Raw genomic sequence first — 16066 nt, forward strand, 5'->3', positions numbered from 1 at the left:
GCAACAATACAATTTAGATAGTTCTAAAAAAGGTTTGAGAAAACTATTAAAACCATGATAACTTGTTTTGAGCTACTGCATGTGACAGCTTATGGTGTGCTTCCACCAACCAAATTTAGCTTCTTTTATACCTTATCTACTTTAGGAATACACTTTGATATATATCACTGGATCTTCTCATTGGAGAATAAATATGGCAGCAGTGGGATTTGATTCCAGCAGCTTGAATAGCTCTGTCATCCTACAACCCGCTTAACACTTTAAAATATTTTAGCTCTCATATCTGGAATGTCATTCAAAACTTTACCCAAAGTCAGGAAAAGCTGAGATAAAATGCAAAAGAAGCCAGGTACATTTAACAAGTAATGATTATATTTGTCTTCAATTTTCCTTCATTTAGTGCAACTGATGTATCCAAATAACTTTTAAGTATTATTCAGTGCCTAAAATAGACAGCTGTGAGATTAAAATCCAGAGAGATAGGAAAGATAGAGAATTCGGAATATAAATCCATCAATTTATACCAATGAGTCACGTTGCCAACATTTCCATCTCTAATTGTATGATAAGACCACTCAGTAATTAAATATTAGTTATGATATTAGTTCTAATTAATTCATGCCAACTTAATTTTAGCTCATCTTTACTCTTAGCAGATAACATTTTTAAAACGTTTGGGAAGTCTCTTGTAACAATGATGAACTGTTGAGTAGCTATAGGAATCTTCCACCAACCAACTTCAGCTGGGTAATATCCTATCTAATGGAAAAAAAGAATCACTTTGCCATCAATAACTGCCCTACTCTTTGTATAATAAAGATGGCAGTAGTGAGATTTGCACCCACGCCTCCAAAGAGACTGGAGCCTTAATCCAGCACTTTAGACTGCTCGGCCATGCTACCACATGTGCATGTTGTTAGGGTAGCTCACAGATCTAGAACATCAAAATTAAAGGGTTTTTTTGTTTTAAAGTATTAATTGAAAAGATGTCAGCAAAGGTTAAAAGAAAGTTCATTATTAAACATAAATCCGATGAGAAATTCAGATTTTTTATTGAATTGCATTTTGTTTATTTTCATTGAAATAACAAAAGAAATTGAGATGCATGAAGTAATAAAATATTAGTTCTGATAGGGCACATAATTACTTCATGCAAAATTAAAATTTGAATATCTTTATTGTTAGCAGATATCATTATTTTAAAGGTTTGAGAAGACTGTTGCAACTATGATGAACTGTTGGGAACTTGGTGGCTAATGCAGGGTACTATCACCAACCTTTTTCAGTTGGTTAATATCTGATCAAAAATCAATTCTTTGGAAAATAAGATTGGCAGCTGTGGGATTTGAACCCACGCCTCCGAAGAGACTGGAGCCTAAATCCAGCGCCTTAGACCGCTCGGCCATGCTACCACTGGCGCACATGGAGTTCTTATCTCACAGATCTTTCATTTAATTAAGATTGCTGCAAATTAAATGTTTAATTTTGTTTTAAAGCGACACTTGGAAAGAAGTGTCATGTTAAAAGTCCATGAAATGATAAACAATACGCTAATACAAGAATTCAATGAAAGGTAAAAACATCCATGTTATACTTGGTAATATTGATGAGAACTGATTTTTTAATTTTCTCAGTTACTTTTTGTTTGTTTTAACTGACATATTCAAAAATTGAGATGCTTGCTAGATGCATAATGTAGATCGCAGAGATATTCAAAGCCACTTTTTGAGAGCAACAATACAATTTAGATAGTTCTAAAAAAGGTTTGAGAAAACTATTAAAACCATGATAACTTGTTTTGAGCTACTGCATGTGACAGCTTATGGTGTGCTTCCACCAACCAAATTTAGCTTCTTTTATACCTTATCTACTTTAGGAATACACTTTGATATATATCACTGGATCTTCGCCTTGGAGAATAAATATGGCAGCAGTGGGATTTGATTCCAGCAGCTTGAATAGCTCTGTCATCCTACAACCTGCTGTACACTTTAAAATATTTTAACTCTCATATCTGGAATGTCATTCAAAACTTTACCCAAAGTCAGGAAAAGCAGAGATAAAATGTAAAAGAAGCCAGGTACATTTAACAAGTAATGATTATATTTGTCTTCAGATTTCCTTCATTTAGTGCAACTGATGTATCCAAATAACTTTGAAGTACTATTGAAATGCCTAAAATAGACAGCTGTGAGATTAAAATCCAGAAAGATAGGAAAGATAGAGAAATCGGAATATAAATCCATCAATTTATACCAATTAGTCACGTTGCCAACATTTCCATCTCTAATTGTATGATAAGACCACTCAGTAATTAAATATTAGTTATGATATTACTTCTAATTACTTCATGCCAACTTAATTTTGGCTCATCTTTACTCTTAGAAGATAACATTTTGAAAACGTTTGGGAAGTCTCTTGTAACAATGATGAACTGTTGAGTAGCTATAGGAATCTTCCACCAACCAACTTCAGTTGGGTAATATCCTATCTAATGGAAAAAAAGAATCACTTTGCCATTAATAACTGCCCTACTCTTTGTATAATAAAGATGGCAGTAGTGAGATTTGCACCCACACCTCCAAAGAGACTGGAGCCTTAATCCAGCGCCTTAGACTGCTCGGCCATGCTACCACATGTGCATGTTGTTAGGGTAGCTCACAGATCTAGAACATCAAAATAAAAGGGTTTTTTTGTTTTAAAGTATTAATTGAAAAGATGTCAGCAAAAGTTAAAAGAAAGTTTATTATTAAACATAAATCCGATGAGAAATTCAGATTTTTTATAGAATTGCATTTTGTTTATTTTCATTGAAATAACAAAAGAAATTGAGATGCATGAAGTAATAAAATATTAGTTCTGATAGGGCACATAATTACTTCATGCAAAATTAAAATTTGAATATCTTTGTTATTAGCAGATTGTCATTATTTTAAAGGTTTGAATAGACTGTTGCAACTATGATGAACTGTTGGGAACTTGGTGGCTAATGCAGGGTACTATCACCAACCTTTTTCAGTTGGTTAATATCTGATCTAAAATCAATTCTTTGGAAAATAAGATTGGCAGCAGTGGGATTTGAACCCACACCTCCGAAGAGACTGGAGCCTAAATCCAGCGCCTTAGACCGCTCGGCCATGCTACCACTGGCACACATGGAGTTCTTATCTCACAGACCTTTCATGTAATTAAGATTGCTGCAAATTAAATGTTTAATTTTGTTTTAAAGCGACACTTGGAAAGAAGTTTCATGTTAAAAGTCTATGAAATGAAAAACAATTCGCTAATACAAGATTTCAATGAAAGGTAAAAACATCCATGTTTTACTTGGTAATATTGATGAGAACTGATTTTTTAATTTTCTCAGTTACTTTTTGTTTGTTTTAACTGACATATTCAAAAATTGAGATGCTTGCTAGATGCATAATGTAGATCGCAGAGATATTCAAAGCCACTTTTTGAGAGCAACAATACAATTTAGATAGTTCTAAAAAAGGTTTGAGAAAACTATTAAAACCATGATAACTTGTTTTGAGCTACTGCATGTGACAGCTTATGGTGTGCATCCACCAACCAAATTTAGCTTCTTTTATACCTTATCTACTTTAGGAATACACTTTGATATATATCACTGGATCTTCTCATTGGAGAATAAATATGGCAGCAGTGGGATTTGATTCCAGCAGCTTCAATAGCTCTGTCATCCTACAACCCGCTTAACACTTTAAAATATTTTAGCTCTCATATCTGGAATGTCATTCAAAACTTTACCCAAAGTCAGGAAAAGCTGAGATAAAATGCAAAAGAAGCCAGGTACATTTAACAAGTAATGATTATATTTGTCTTCAATTTTCCTTCATTTAGTGCAACTGATGTATCCAAATAACTTTTAAGTATTATTCAAATGCCTAAAATAGACAGCTGTGAGATTAAAATCCAGAGAGATAGGAAAGATAGAGAATTCGGAATATAAATCCATCAATTTATACCAATGAGTCACGTTGCCAACATTTCCATCTCTAATTGTATGATAAGACCACTCAGTAATTAAATATTAGTTATGATATTAGTTCTAATTAATTCATGCCAACTTAATTTTAGCTCATCTTTACTCTTAGCAGATAACATTTTTAAAACGTTTGGGAAGTCTCTTGTAACAATGATGAACTGTTGAGTAGCTATAGGAATCTTCCACCAACCAACTTCAGCTGGGTAATATCCTATCTAATGGAAAAAAAGAATCACTTTGCCATCAATAACTGCCCTACTCTTTGTATAATAAAGATGGCAGTAGTGAGATTTGCACCCACGCCTCCAAAGAGACTGGAGCCTTAATCCAGCACTTTAGACTGCTCGGCCATGCTACCACATGTGCATGTTGTTAGGGTAGCTCACAGATCTAGAACATCAAAATTAAAGGGTTTTTTTGTTTTAAAGTATTAATTGAAAAGATGTCAGCAAAGGTTAAAAGAAAGTTCATTATTAAACATAAATCCGATGAGAAATTCAGATTTTTTATTGAATTGCATTTTGTTTATTTTCATTGAAATAACAAAAGAAATTGAGATGCATGAAGTAATAAAATATTAGTTCTGATAGGGCACATAATTACTTCATGCAAAATTAAAATTTGAATATCTTTATTGTTAGCAGATATCATTATTTTAAAGGTTTGAGAAGACTGTTGCAACTATGATGAACTGTTGGGAACTTGGTGGCTAATGCAGGGTACTATCACCAACCTTTTTCAGTTGGTTAATATCTGATCAAAAATCAATTCTTTGGAAAATAAGATTGGCAGCTGTGGGATTTGAACCCACGCCTCCGAAGAGACTGGAGCCTAAATCCAGCGCCTTAGACCGCTCGGCCATGCTACCACTGGCGCACATGGAGTTCTTATCTCACAGATCTTTCATTTAATTAAGATTGCTGCAAATTAAATGTTTAATTTTGTTTTAAAGCGACACTTGGAAAGAAGTGTCATGTTAAAAGTCCATGAAATGATAAACAATACGCTAATACAAGAATTCAATGAAAGGTAAAAACATCCATGTTATACTTGGTAATATTGATGAGAACTGATTTTTTAATTTTCTCAGTTACTTTTTGTTTGTTTTAACTGACATATTCAAAAATTGAGATGCTTGCTAGATGCATAATGTAGATCGCAGAGATATTCAAAGCCACTTTTTGAGAGCAACAATACAATTTAGATAGTTCTAAAAAAGGTTTGAGAAAACTATTAAAACCATGATAACTTGTTTTGAGCTACTGCATGTGACAGCTTATGGTGTGCTTCCACCAACCAAATTTAGCTTCTTTTATACCTTATCTACTTTAGGAATACACTTTGATATATATCACTGGATCTTCGCCTTGGAGAATAAATATGGCAGCAGTGGGATTTGATTCCAGCAGCTTGAATAGCTCTGTCATCCTACAACCTGCTGTACACTTTAAAATATTTTAACTCTCATATCTGGAATGTCATTCAAAACTTTACCCAAAGTCAGGAAAAGCAGAGATAAAATGTAAAAGAAGCCAGGTATATTTAACAAGTAATGATTATATTTGTCTTCAGATTTCCTTCATTTAGTGCAACTGATGTATCCAAATAACTTTGAAGTACTATTGAAATGCCTAAAATAGACAGCTGTGAGATTAAAATCCAGAAAGATAGGAAAGATAGAGAAATCGGAATATAAATCCATCAATTTATACCAATTAGTCACGTTGCCAACATTTCCATCTCTAATTGTATGATAAGACCACTCAGTAATTAAATATTAGTTATGATATTACTTCTAATTACTTCATGCCAACTTAATTTTGGCTCATCTTTACTCTTAGAAGATAACATTTTGAAAACGTTTGGGAAGTCTCTTGTAACAATGATGAACTGTTGAGTAGCTATAGGAATCTTCCACCAACCAACTTCAGTTGGGTAATATCCTATCTAATGGAAAAAAAGAATCACTTTGCCATTAATAACTGCCCTACTCTTTGTATAATAAAGATGGCAGTAGTGAGATTTGCACCCACACCTCCAAAGAGACTGGAGCCTTAATCCAGCGCCTTAGACTGCTCGGCCATGCTACCACATGTGCATGTTGTTAGGGTAGCTCACAGATCTAGAACATCAAAATAAAAGGGTTTTTTTGTTTTAAAGTATTAATTGAAAAGATGTCAGCAAAAGTTAAAAGAAAGTTTATTATTAAACATAAATCCGATGAGAAATTCAGATTTTTTATAGAATTGCATTTTGTTTATTTTCATTGAAATAACAAAAGAAATTGAGATGCATGAAGTAATAAAATATTAGTTCTGATAGGGCACATAATTACTTCATGCAAAATTAAAATTTGAATATCTTTGTTATTAGCAGATTGTCATTATTTTAAAGGTTTGAATAGACTGTTGCAACTATGATGAACTGTTGGGAACTTGGTGGCTAATGCAGGGTACTATCACCAACCTTTTTCAGTTGGTTAATATCTGATCTAAAATCAATTCTTTGGAAAATAAGATTGGCAGCAGTGGGATTTGAACCCACGCCTCCGAAGAGACTGGAGCCTAAATCAAGCGCCTTAGACTGCTCGGCCATGCTACCACTGGCACACATGGAGTTCTTATCTCACAGATCTTTCATGTAATTAAGATTGCTCTAAATTAAATGTTTAATTTTGTTTTAAAGCGACACTTGGAAAGAAGTTTCATGTTAAAAGTCTATGAAATGAAAAACAATTCGCTAATACAAGATTTCAATGAAAGGTAAAAACATCCATGTTTTACTTGGTAATATTGATGAGAACTGATTTTTTAATTTTCTCAGTTACTTTTTGTTTGTTTTAACTGACATATTCAAAAATTGAGATGCTTGCTAGATGCATAATGTAGATCGCAGAGATATTCAAAGCCACTTTTTGAGAGCAACAATACATTTTAGATAGTTCTAAAAAAGGTTTGAGAAAACTATTAAAACCATGATAACTTGTTTTGAGCTACTGCATGTGACAGCTTATGGTTTGCTTCCACTAACCAAATTTAGCTTCTTTTATACCTTATCTACTTTAGGAAAGCACTTTGATATATATCGCTGGATCTTCTCCTTGGAGAATAAATATGGCAGCAGTGGGATTTGATTCCAGCAGCTTGAATAGCTCTGTCATCCTACAACCTGCTTAACACTTTAAAATATTTTAGCTCTCATATCTGGAATGTCATTCAAAACTTTACCCAAAGTCAGGAAAAGCTGAGATAAAATGCAAAAGAAGCCAGGTACATTTAACAAGTAATGATTATATTTGTCTTCAATTTTCCTTCATTTAGTGCAACTGATGTATCCAAATAACTTTTAAGTATTATTCAAATGCCTAAAATAGACAGCTGTGAGATTAAAATCCAGAGAGATAGGAAAGATAGAGAAATCGGAATATAAATCCATCAATTTATACCAATGAGTCACGTTGCCAACATTTCCATCTCTAATTGTATGATAAGACCACTCAGTAATTAAATATTAGTTATGATATTACTTCTAATTAATTCATGCCAACTTAATTTTGGCTCATCTTTACTCTTAGCAGAAAACATTTTTAAAACGTTTGGGAAGTCTCTTGTAACAATGATTAACTGTTGAGTAGCTATAGGAATCTTCCACCAACCAACTTCAGTTGGGTAATATCCTATCTAATGGAAAAAAAGAATCACTTTGCCATCAATAACTGCCCTACTCTTTGTATAATAAAGATGGCAGTAGTGAGATTTGCACCCACGCCTCCAAAGAGACTGGAGCCTTAATCCAGCGCTTTAGACTGCTCGGCCATGCTACCACATGTGCATGTTGTTAGGGTAGCTCACAGATCTAGAACATCAAAATTAAAGGGTTTTTTTGTTTTAAAGTATTAATTGAAAAGATGTCAGCAAAGGTTAAAAGAAAGTTCATTATTAAACATAAATCCGATGAGAAATTCAGATTTTTTATTGAATTGCATTTTGTTTATTTTCATTGAAATAACAAAAGAAATTGAGATGCATGAAGTAATAAAATATTAGTTCTGATTGGGCACATAATTACTTCATGCAAATTTAAAATTTGAATATCTTTATTGTTAGCAGATATCATTATTTTAAAGGTTTGAGAAGACTGTTGCAACTATGATGAACTGTTGGGAACTTGGTGGCTAATACAGGGTACTATCACCAACCTTTTTCAGTTGGTTAATATCTGATCAAAAATCAATTCTTTGGAAAATAAGATTGGCAGCAGTGGGATTTAAACCCACATCTCCGAAGAGACTGGAACCAACATCCAGCGCCTTAGACCGCTCGGCCATGCTACCACTGGCACACATGGAGTTCTTATCTCACAGATCTTTCATTTAATTAAGATTGCTGCAAATTAAATGTTTAATTTTGTTTTAAAGCCACACTTGGAAAGAAGTGTCATGTTAAAAGTCTATGAAATGATAAACAATACGCTAATACAAGAATTCAATGAAAGGTAAAACATCCTTGTTTTACTTGGTAATATTGATGAGAACTGATTTTTTAATTTTCTCAGTTACTTTTTGTTTGTTTTAACTGACATATTCAAAAATTGAGATGTTTGCTTGATGCATAATGTAGATCGCAGAGATATTCAAAGCCACTTTTTGAGAGCAACAATACAATTTAGATAGTTCTAAAAAAGGTTTGAGAAAACTATTAAAACCATGATAACTTGTTTTGAGCTACTGCATGTGACAGCTTATGGTGTGCTTCCACCAACCAAATTTAGCTTCTTTTATACCTTATCTACTTTAGGAATACACTTTGATATATATCACTGGATCTTCTCATTGGAGAATAAATATGGCAGCAGTGGGATTTGATTCCAGCAGCTTGAATAGCTCTGTCATCCTACAACCCGCTTAACATTTTAAAATATTTTAGCTCTCATATCTGGAATGTCATTCAAAACTTTACCCAAAGTCAGGAAAAGCTGAGATAAAATGCAAAAGAAGCCAGGTACATTTAACAAGTAATGATTATATTTGTCTTCAATTTTCCTTCATTTAGTGAAACTGATGTATCCAAATAACTTTTAACTATTATTCAAATGCCTAAAATAGACAGCTGTGAGATTAAAATCCAGAGAGATAGGAAAGATAGAGAAATCGGAATATAAATCCATCAATTTATACCAATGAGTCATGTTGCCAACATTTCCATGTCTAATTGTATGATAAGACCACTCAGTAATTAAATATTAGTTATGATATTACTTCTAATTACTTCATGCCAACTTAATTTTGGCTCATCTTTACTCTTAGAAGATAACATTTTTAAAACGTTTGGGAAGTCTCTTGTAACAATGATGAACTGTTGAGTAGCTATAGGAATCTTCCACCAACCAACTTCAGTTGGGTAATATCCTATCTAATGGAAAAAAAGAATCACTTTGCCATCAATAACTGCCCTACTCTTTGTATAATAAAGATGGCAGTAGTGAGATTTTCACCCACGCCTCCAAAGAGACTGGAGCCTTAATCCAGCGCTTTAGACTGCTCGGCCATGCTACCACATGTGCATGTTGTTAGGGTAGCTCACAGATCTAGAACATCAAAATTAAAGGGTTTTTTTGTTTTAAAGTATTAATTGAAAAGATGTCAGCAAAAGTTAAAAGAAAGTTCATTATTAAACATAAATCCGATGAGAAATTCTGATTTTTTATAGAATTGCATTTTGTTTATTTTCATTGAAATAACAAAAGAAATTGAGATGCATGAAGTAATAAAATATTAGTTCTGATAGGGCACATAATTACTTAATGCAAAATTAAAATTTGAATATCTTTATTGTTAGCAGATATCATTATTTTAAAGGTTTGAATAGACTGTTGCAACTATGATGAACTGTTGGGAACTTGGTGGCTAATGAAGGGTACTATCACCAACCTTTTTCAGTTGGTTAATATCTGATCAAAATTCAATTCTTTGGAAAATAAGATTGGCAGCAGTGGGATTTGAACCAACGCCTCCGAAGAGACTGGAGCCTAAATCCAGCGCCTTAGACCGCTCGGCCATGCTACCACTGGCACACATGGAGTTCTTGTCTCACAGATCTTTCATATAATTAAGATTGCTGCAAATTAAATGTTTAATTTTGTTTTAAAGCGACACTTGGAAAGAAGTTTCATGTTAAAAGCCTATGAAATGAAAAACAATTCGCTAATACAAGATTTCAATGAAAGGTAAAAACATCCTTGTTTTACTTGGTAATATTGATGAGAACTGATTTTTTAATTTTCTCAGTTACTTTTTGTTTGTTTTAACTGACATATTCAAAAATTGAGATGCTTGCTAGATGCATAATGTAGATCGCAGAGATATTCAAAGCCACTTTTTGAGAGCAACAATACATTTTAGATAGTTCTAAAAAAGGTTTGAGAAAACTATTAAAACCATGATAACTTGTTTTGAGCTACTGCATGTGACAGCTTATGGTGTGCTTCCACTAACCAAATTTAGCTTCTTTTATACCTTATCTACTTTAGGAAAGCACTTTGATATATGTCACTGGATCTTCTCCTTGGAGAATAAATATGGCAGCAGTGGGATTTGATTCCAGCAGCTTGAATAGCTCTGTCATCCTACAACCCGCTTAACACTTTAAAATATTTTAGCTCTCATATCTGGAATGTCATTCAAAACTTTACCCAAAGTCAGGAAAAGCTGAGATAAAATGCAAAAGAAGCCAGGTACATTTAACAAGTAATGATTATATTTGTCTTCAATTTTCCTTCATTTAGTGCAACTGATGTATCCAAATAACTTTTAAGTATTATTCAAATGCCTAAAATAGACAGCTGTGAGATTAAAATCCAGAAAGATAGGAAAGATAAAGAAATCGGAATATAAATCCATCAATTTATACCAATGAGTCACGTTGCCAACATTTCCATCTCTAATTGTATGATAAGACCACTCAGTAAATAAATATTAGTTATGATATTACTTCTAATTACTTCATGCCAACTTAATTTTGGCTCATCTTTACTCTTAGCAGATAACATTTTGAAAACGTTTGGGAAGTCTCTTGTAACAATGATGAACTGTTGAGTAGCTATAGGAATCTTCCACCAACCAACTTCAGTTGGGTAATATCCTATCTACTGGAAAAAAAAGAATCACTTTGCCATCAATAACTGCCCTACTCTTTGTATAATAAAGATGGCAGTAGTGAGATTTGCACCCACACCTCCAAAGAGACTGGAGCCTTAATCCAGCGCCTTAGACTGCTCGGCCATGCTACCACATGTGCATGTTGTTAGGGTAGCTCACAGATCTAGAACATCAAAATAAAAGGGTTTTTTTGTTTTAAAGTATTAATTGAAAAGATGTCAGCAAAAGTTAAAAGAAAGTTTATTATTAAACATAAATCCGATGAGAAATTCAGATTTTTTTATAGAATTGCATTTTGTTTATTTTCATTGAAATAACAAAAGAAATTGAGATGCATGAAGTAATAAAATATTAGTTCTGATAGGGCACATAATTACTTCATGCAAAATTAATATTTGAATAACTTTTATTGTTAGCAGATATCATTATTTTAAAGGTTTGAGAAGACTGTTGCAACTATGATGAACTGTTGGGAACTTGGTGGCTAATGCAGGGTACTATCACCAACCTTTTTCAGTTGATTAATATCTGATGAAAAATCAATTCTTTGGAAAATAAGATTGGCAGCAGTAGGATTTGAACCTAAATCCAGCGCCTTAGAACGCTCAGCCATGCTACCACTGGCACACATGGAGTTCTTATCTCACAGATCTTTCATATAATTAAGATTGCTGCAAATTAAATGTTTAATTTTGTTTTAAAGCGACACTTGGAAAGAAGTGTCATGTTAAAAGTCTATGAAATGAAAAACAATTCGCTAATACAAGATTTCAATGAAAGGTAAAAACATCCATATTTTACTTGGTAATATTGATGAGAACTGATTTTTTAATTTTCTCAGTTACTTTTTGTTTGTTTTAACTGACATATTCAAAAATTGAGATGCTTGCTAGATGCATAATGTAGATCGCAGAGATATTCAAAGCCACTTTTTGAGAGCAACAATACATTTTAGATAGTTCTAAAAAAGGTTTGAGAAAACTATTAAAACCATGATAACTTGTTTTGAGCTACTGCATGTGACAGCTTATGGTGTGCTTCCATTAACCAAATTTAGCTTCTTTTATACCTTATCTACTTTAGGAAAGCACTTTGATATATATCACTGGATCTTCTCCTTGGAGAATAAATATGGCAGCAGTGGGATTTGATTCCAGCAGCTTGAATAGCTCTGTCATCCTACAACCTGCTTAACACTTTAAAATATTTTAGCTCTCATATCTGGAATGTCATTCAAAACTTTACTCAAAGTCAGGAAAAGCTGAGATAAAATGCAAAAGAAGCCAGGTACATTTAACAAGTAATGATTATATTTGTCTTCAAATTTCCTTCATTTAGTGCAACTGATGTATCCAAATAACTTTTAAGTATTATTCAAATGCCTAAAATAGACAGCTGTGAGATTAAAATCCAGAGAGATAGGAAAGATAGAGAAATCGGAATATAAATCCATCAATTTATACCAATGAGTCACGTTGCCAACATTTCCATCTCTAATTGTATGATAAGACCACTCAGTAATTAAATATTAGTTATGATATTACTTCTAATTAATTCATGCCAACTTAATTTTGGCTCATCTTTACTCTTAGCAGATAACATTTTTAAAACGTTTGGGAAGTCTCTTGTAACAATGATGAACTGTTGAGTAGCTATAGGAATCTTCCACCAACCAACTTCAGCTGGGTAATATCCTATCTAATGGAAAAAAAGAATCACTTTGCCATCAATAACTGCCCTACTCTATGTATAATAAAAATGGCAGTAGTGAGATTTGCACCCATGCCTCCAAAGAGACTGGAGCCTTAATCCAGCGCTTAGACTGCTCGGCCATGCTACCACATGTGCATGTTGTTAGGGTAGCTCACAGATCTAGAACATCAAAATTAAAGAGTTTTTTTGTTTTAAAGTATTAATTGAAAAGATGTCAGCAAAGGTTAAAAGAAAGTTCATTATTAAACATAAATCCGATGAGAAATTCAGATTTTTTATTGAATTGCATTTTGTTTATTTTCATTGAAATAACAAAAGAAATTGAGATGCATGAAGTAATAAAATATTAGTTCTGATAGGGCACATAATTACTTCATGCAAAATTAAAATTTGAATATCTTTATTGTTAGCAGATATCATTATTTTAAAGGTTTGAGAAGACTGTTGCAACTATGATGAACTGTTGGGAACTTGGTGGCTAATGCAGGGTACTATCACCAACCTTTTTCAGTTGGTTAATATCTGATCAAAAATCAATTCTTTGGAAAATAAGATTGGCAGCTGTGGGATTTGAACCCACGCCTCCGAAGAGACTGGAGCCTAAATCCAGCGCCTTAGACCGCTCGGCCATGCTACCACTGGTGCACATGGAGTTCTTATCTCACAGATCTTTCATTTAATTAAGATTGCTGCAAATTAAATGTTTAATTTTGTTTTAAAGCGACACTTGGAAAGAAGTGTCATGTTAAAAGTCTATGAAATGATAAACAATACGCTAATACAAGAATTCAATGAAAGGTAAAAACATCCATGTTATACTTGGTAATATTGATGAGAACTGATTTTTTAATTTTCTCAGTTACTTTTTGTTTGTTTTAACTGACATATTCAAAAATTGAGATGCTTGCTAGATGCATGATGTAGATCGCAGAGATATTCAAAGCCACTTTTTGAGAGCAACAATACAATTTAGATAGTTCTAAAAAAGATTTGAGAAAACTATTAAAACCATGATAACTTGTTTTGAGCTACTGCATGTGACAGCTTATGGTGTGCTTCCACCAACCAAATTTAGCTTCTTTTATACCTTATCTACTTTAGGAATACACTTTGATATATATCACTGGATCTTCGCCTTGGAGAATAAATATGGCAGCAGTGGGATTTGATTCCAGCAGCTTGAATAGCTCTGTCATCCTACAACCTGCTGTACACTTTAAAATATTTTAACTCTCATATCTGGAATGTCATTCAAAACTTTACCCAAAGTCAGGAAAAGCAGAGATAAAATGTAAAAGAAGCCAGGTACATTTAACAAGTAATAATTATATTTGTCTTCAGATTTCCTTCATTTAGTGCAACTGATGTATCCAAATAACTTTGAAGTACTATTGAAATGCCTAAGATAGACAGCTGTGAGATTAAAATCCAGAAAGATAGGAAAGATAGAGAAATCGGAATATAAATCCATCAATTTATACCAATTAGTCACGTTGCCAACATTTCCATCTCTAATTGTATGATAAGACCACTCAGTAATTAAATATTAGTTATGATATTACTTCTAATTACTTCATGCCAACTTAATTTTGGCTCATCTTTACTCTTAGAAGATAACATTTTGAAAACGTTTGGGAAGTCTCTTGTAACAATGATGAACTGTTGAGTAGCTATAGGAATCTTCCACCAACCAACTTCAGTTGGGTAATATCCTATCTAATGGAAAAAAAGAATCACTTTGCCATTAATAACTGCCCTACTCTTTGTATAATAAAGATGGCAGTAGTGAGATTTGCACCCACACCTCCAAAGAGACTGGAGCCTTAATCCAGCGCCTTAGACTGCTCGGCCATGCTACCACATGTGCATGTTGTTAGGGTAGCTCACAGATCTAGAACATCAAAATAAAAGGGTTTTTTTGTTTTAAAGTATTAATTGAAAAGATGTCAGCAAAAGTTAAAAGAAAGTTTATTATTAAACATAAATCCGATGAGAAATTCAGATTTTTTATAGAATTGCATTTTGTTTATTTTCATTGAAATAACAAAAGAAATTGAGATGCATGAAGTAATAAAATATTAGTTCTGATAGGGCACATAATTACTTCATGCAAAATTAAAATTTGAATATCTTTGTTATTAGCAGATTGTCATTATTTTAAAGGTTTGAATAGACTGTTGCAACTATGATGAACTGTTGGGAACTTGGTGGCTAATGCAGGGTACTATCACCAACCTTTTTCAGTTGGTTAATATCTGATCTAAAATCAATTCTTTGGAAAATAAGATTGGCAGCAGTGGGATTTGAACCCACGCCTCCGAAGAGACTGGAGCCTAAATCAAGCGCCTTAGACCGCTCGGCCATGCTACCACTGGCACACATGGAGTTCTTATCTCACAGATCTTTCATGTAATTAAGATTGCTCTAAATTAAATGTTTAATTTTGTTTTAAAGCGACACTTGGAAAGAAGTTTCATGTTAAAAGTCTATGAAATGAAAAACAATTCGCTAATACAAGATTTCAATGAAAGGTAAAAACATCCATGTTTTACTTGGTAATATTGATGAGAACTGATTTTTTAATTTTCTCAGTTACTTTTTGTTTGTTTTAACTGACATATTCAAAAATTGAGATGCTTGCTAGATGCATAATGTAGATCGCAGAGATATTCAAAGCCACTTTTTGAGAGCAACAATACATTTTAGATAGTTCTAAAAAAGGTTTGAGAAAACTATTAAAACCATGATAACTTGTTTTGAGCTACTGCATGTGACAGCTTATGGTTTGCTTCCACTAACCAAATTTAGCTTCTTTTATACCTTATCTACTTTAGGAAAGCACTTTGATATATATCGCTGGATCTTCTCCTTGGAGAATAAATATGGCAGCAGTGGGATTTGATTCCAGCAGCTTGAATAGCTCTGTCATCCTACAACCTGCTTAACACTTTAAAATATTTTAGCTCTCATATCTGGAATGTCATTCAAAACTTTACCCAAAGTCAGGAAAAGCTGAGATAAAATGCAAAAGAAGCCAGGTACATTTAACAAGTAATGATTATATTTGTCTTCAATTTTCCTTCATTTAGTGCAACTGATGTATCCAAATAACTTTTAAGTATTATTCAAATGCCTAAAATAGACAGCTGTGAGATTAAAATCCAGAGAGATAGGAAAGATAGAGAAAT

At 33.0% G+C, this 16066-nt stretch overlaps 7 non-coding genes across 7 annotated transcripts; all 7 read right to left on the reverse strand.

Moving 5' to 3' along the window:
- Window positions 1-1330: 1330 nt before the first annotated feature.
- Window positions 1331-1412, reverse strand: TRNAL-UAG (transfer RNA leucine (anticodon UAG)). Its single transcript has one exon. It is a non-coding gene; the product is annotated as a tRNA-Leu (tRNA).
- A 1651-nt stretch (window positions 1413-3063) lies between these two features.
- TRNAL-UAG (transfer RNA leucine (anticodon UAG)) lies at window positions 3064-3145 on the reverse strand. The gene has a single exon. It is a non-coding gene; the product is annotated as a tRNA-Leu (tRNA).
- A 1650-nt stretch (window positions 3146-4795) lies between these two features.
- Window positions 4796-4877, reverse strand: TRNAL-UAG (transfer RNA leucine (anticodon UAG)). Its single transcript has one exon. It is a non-coding gene; the product is annotated as a tRNA-Leu (tRNA).
- A 1651-nt stretch (window positions 4878-6528) lies between these two features.
- TRNAL-UAG (transfer RNA leucine (anticodon UAG)) lies at window positions 6529-6610 on the reverse strand. The gene has a single exon. It is a non-coding gene; the product is annotated as a tRNA-Leu (tRNA).
- Window positions 6611-9991: 3381 nt separating this feature from the next.
- Window positions 9992-10073, reverse strand: TRNAL-UAG (transfer RNA leucine (anticodon UAG)). Its single transcript has one exon. It is a non-coding gene; the product is annotated as a tRNA-Leu (tRNA).
- A 3360-nt stretch (window positions 10074-13433) lies between these two features.
- TRNAL-UAG (transfer RNA leucine (anticodon UAG)) lies at window positions 13434-13515 on the reverse strand. The gene has a single exon. It is a non-coding gene; the product is annotated as a tRNA-Leu (tRNA).
- A 1651-nt stretch (window positions 13516-15166) lies between these two features.
- On the reverse strand, window positions 15167-15248 carry TRNAL-UAG (transfer RNA leucine (anticodon UAG)). Its single transcript has one exon. It is a non-coding gene; the product is annotated as a tRNA-Leu (tRNA).
- Window positions 15249-16066: the final 818 nt, after the last annotated feature.

The sequence above is a fragment of the Taudactylus pleione genome, unplaced genomic scaffold, assembly GCF_031769625.1.
Source record: "Taudactylus pleione unplaced genomic scaffold, aTauple2 ptg000016l, whole genome shotgun sequence".
Classification (NCBI taxonomy): domain Eukaryota; kingdom Metazoa; phylum Chordata; class Amphibia; order Anura; family Myobatrachidae; genus Taudactylus; species Taudactylus pleione.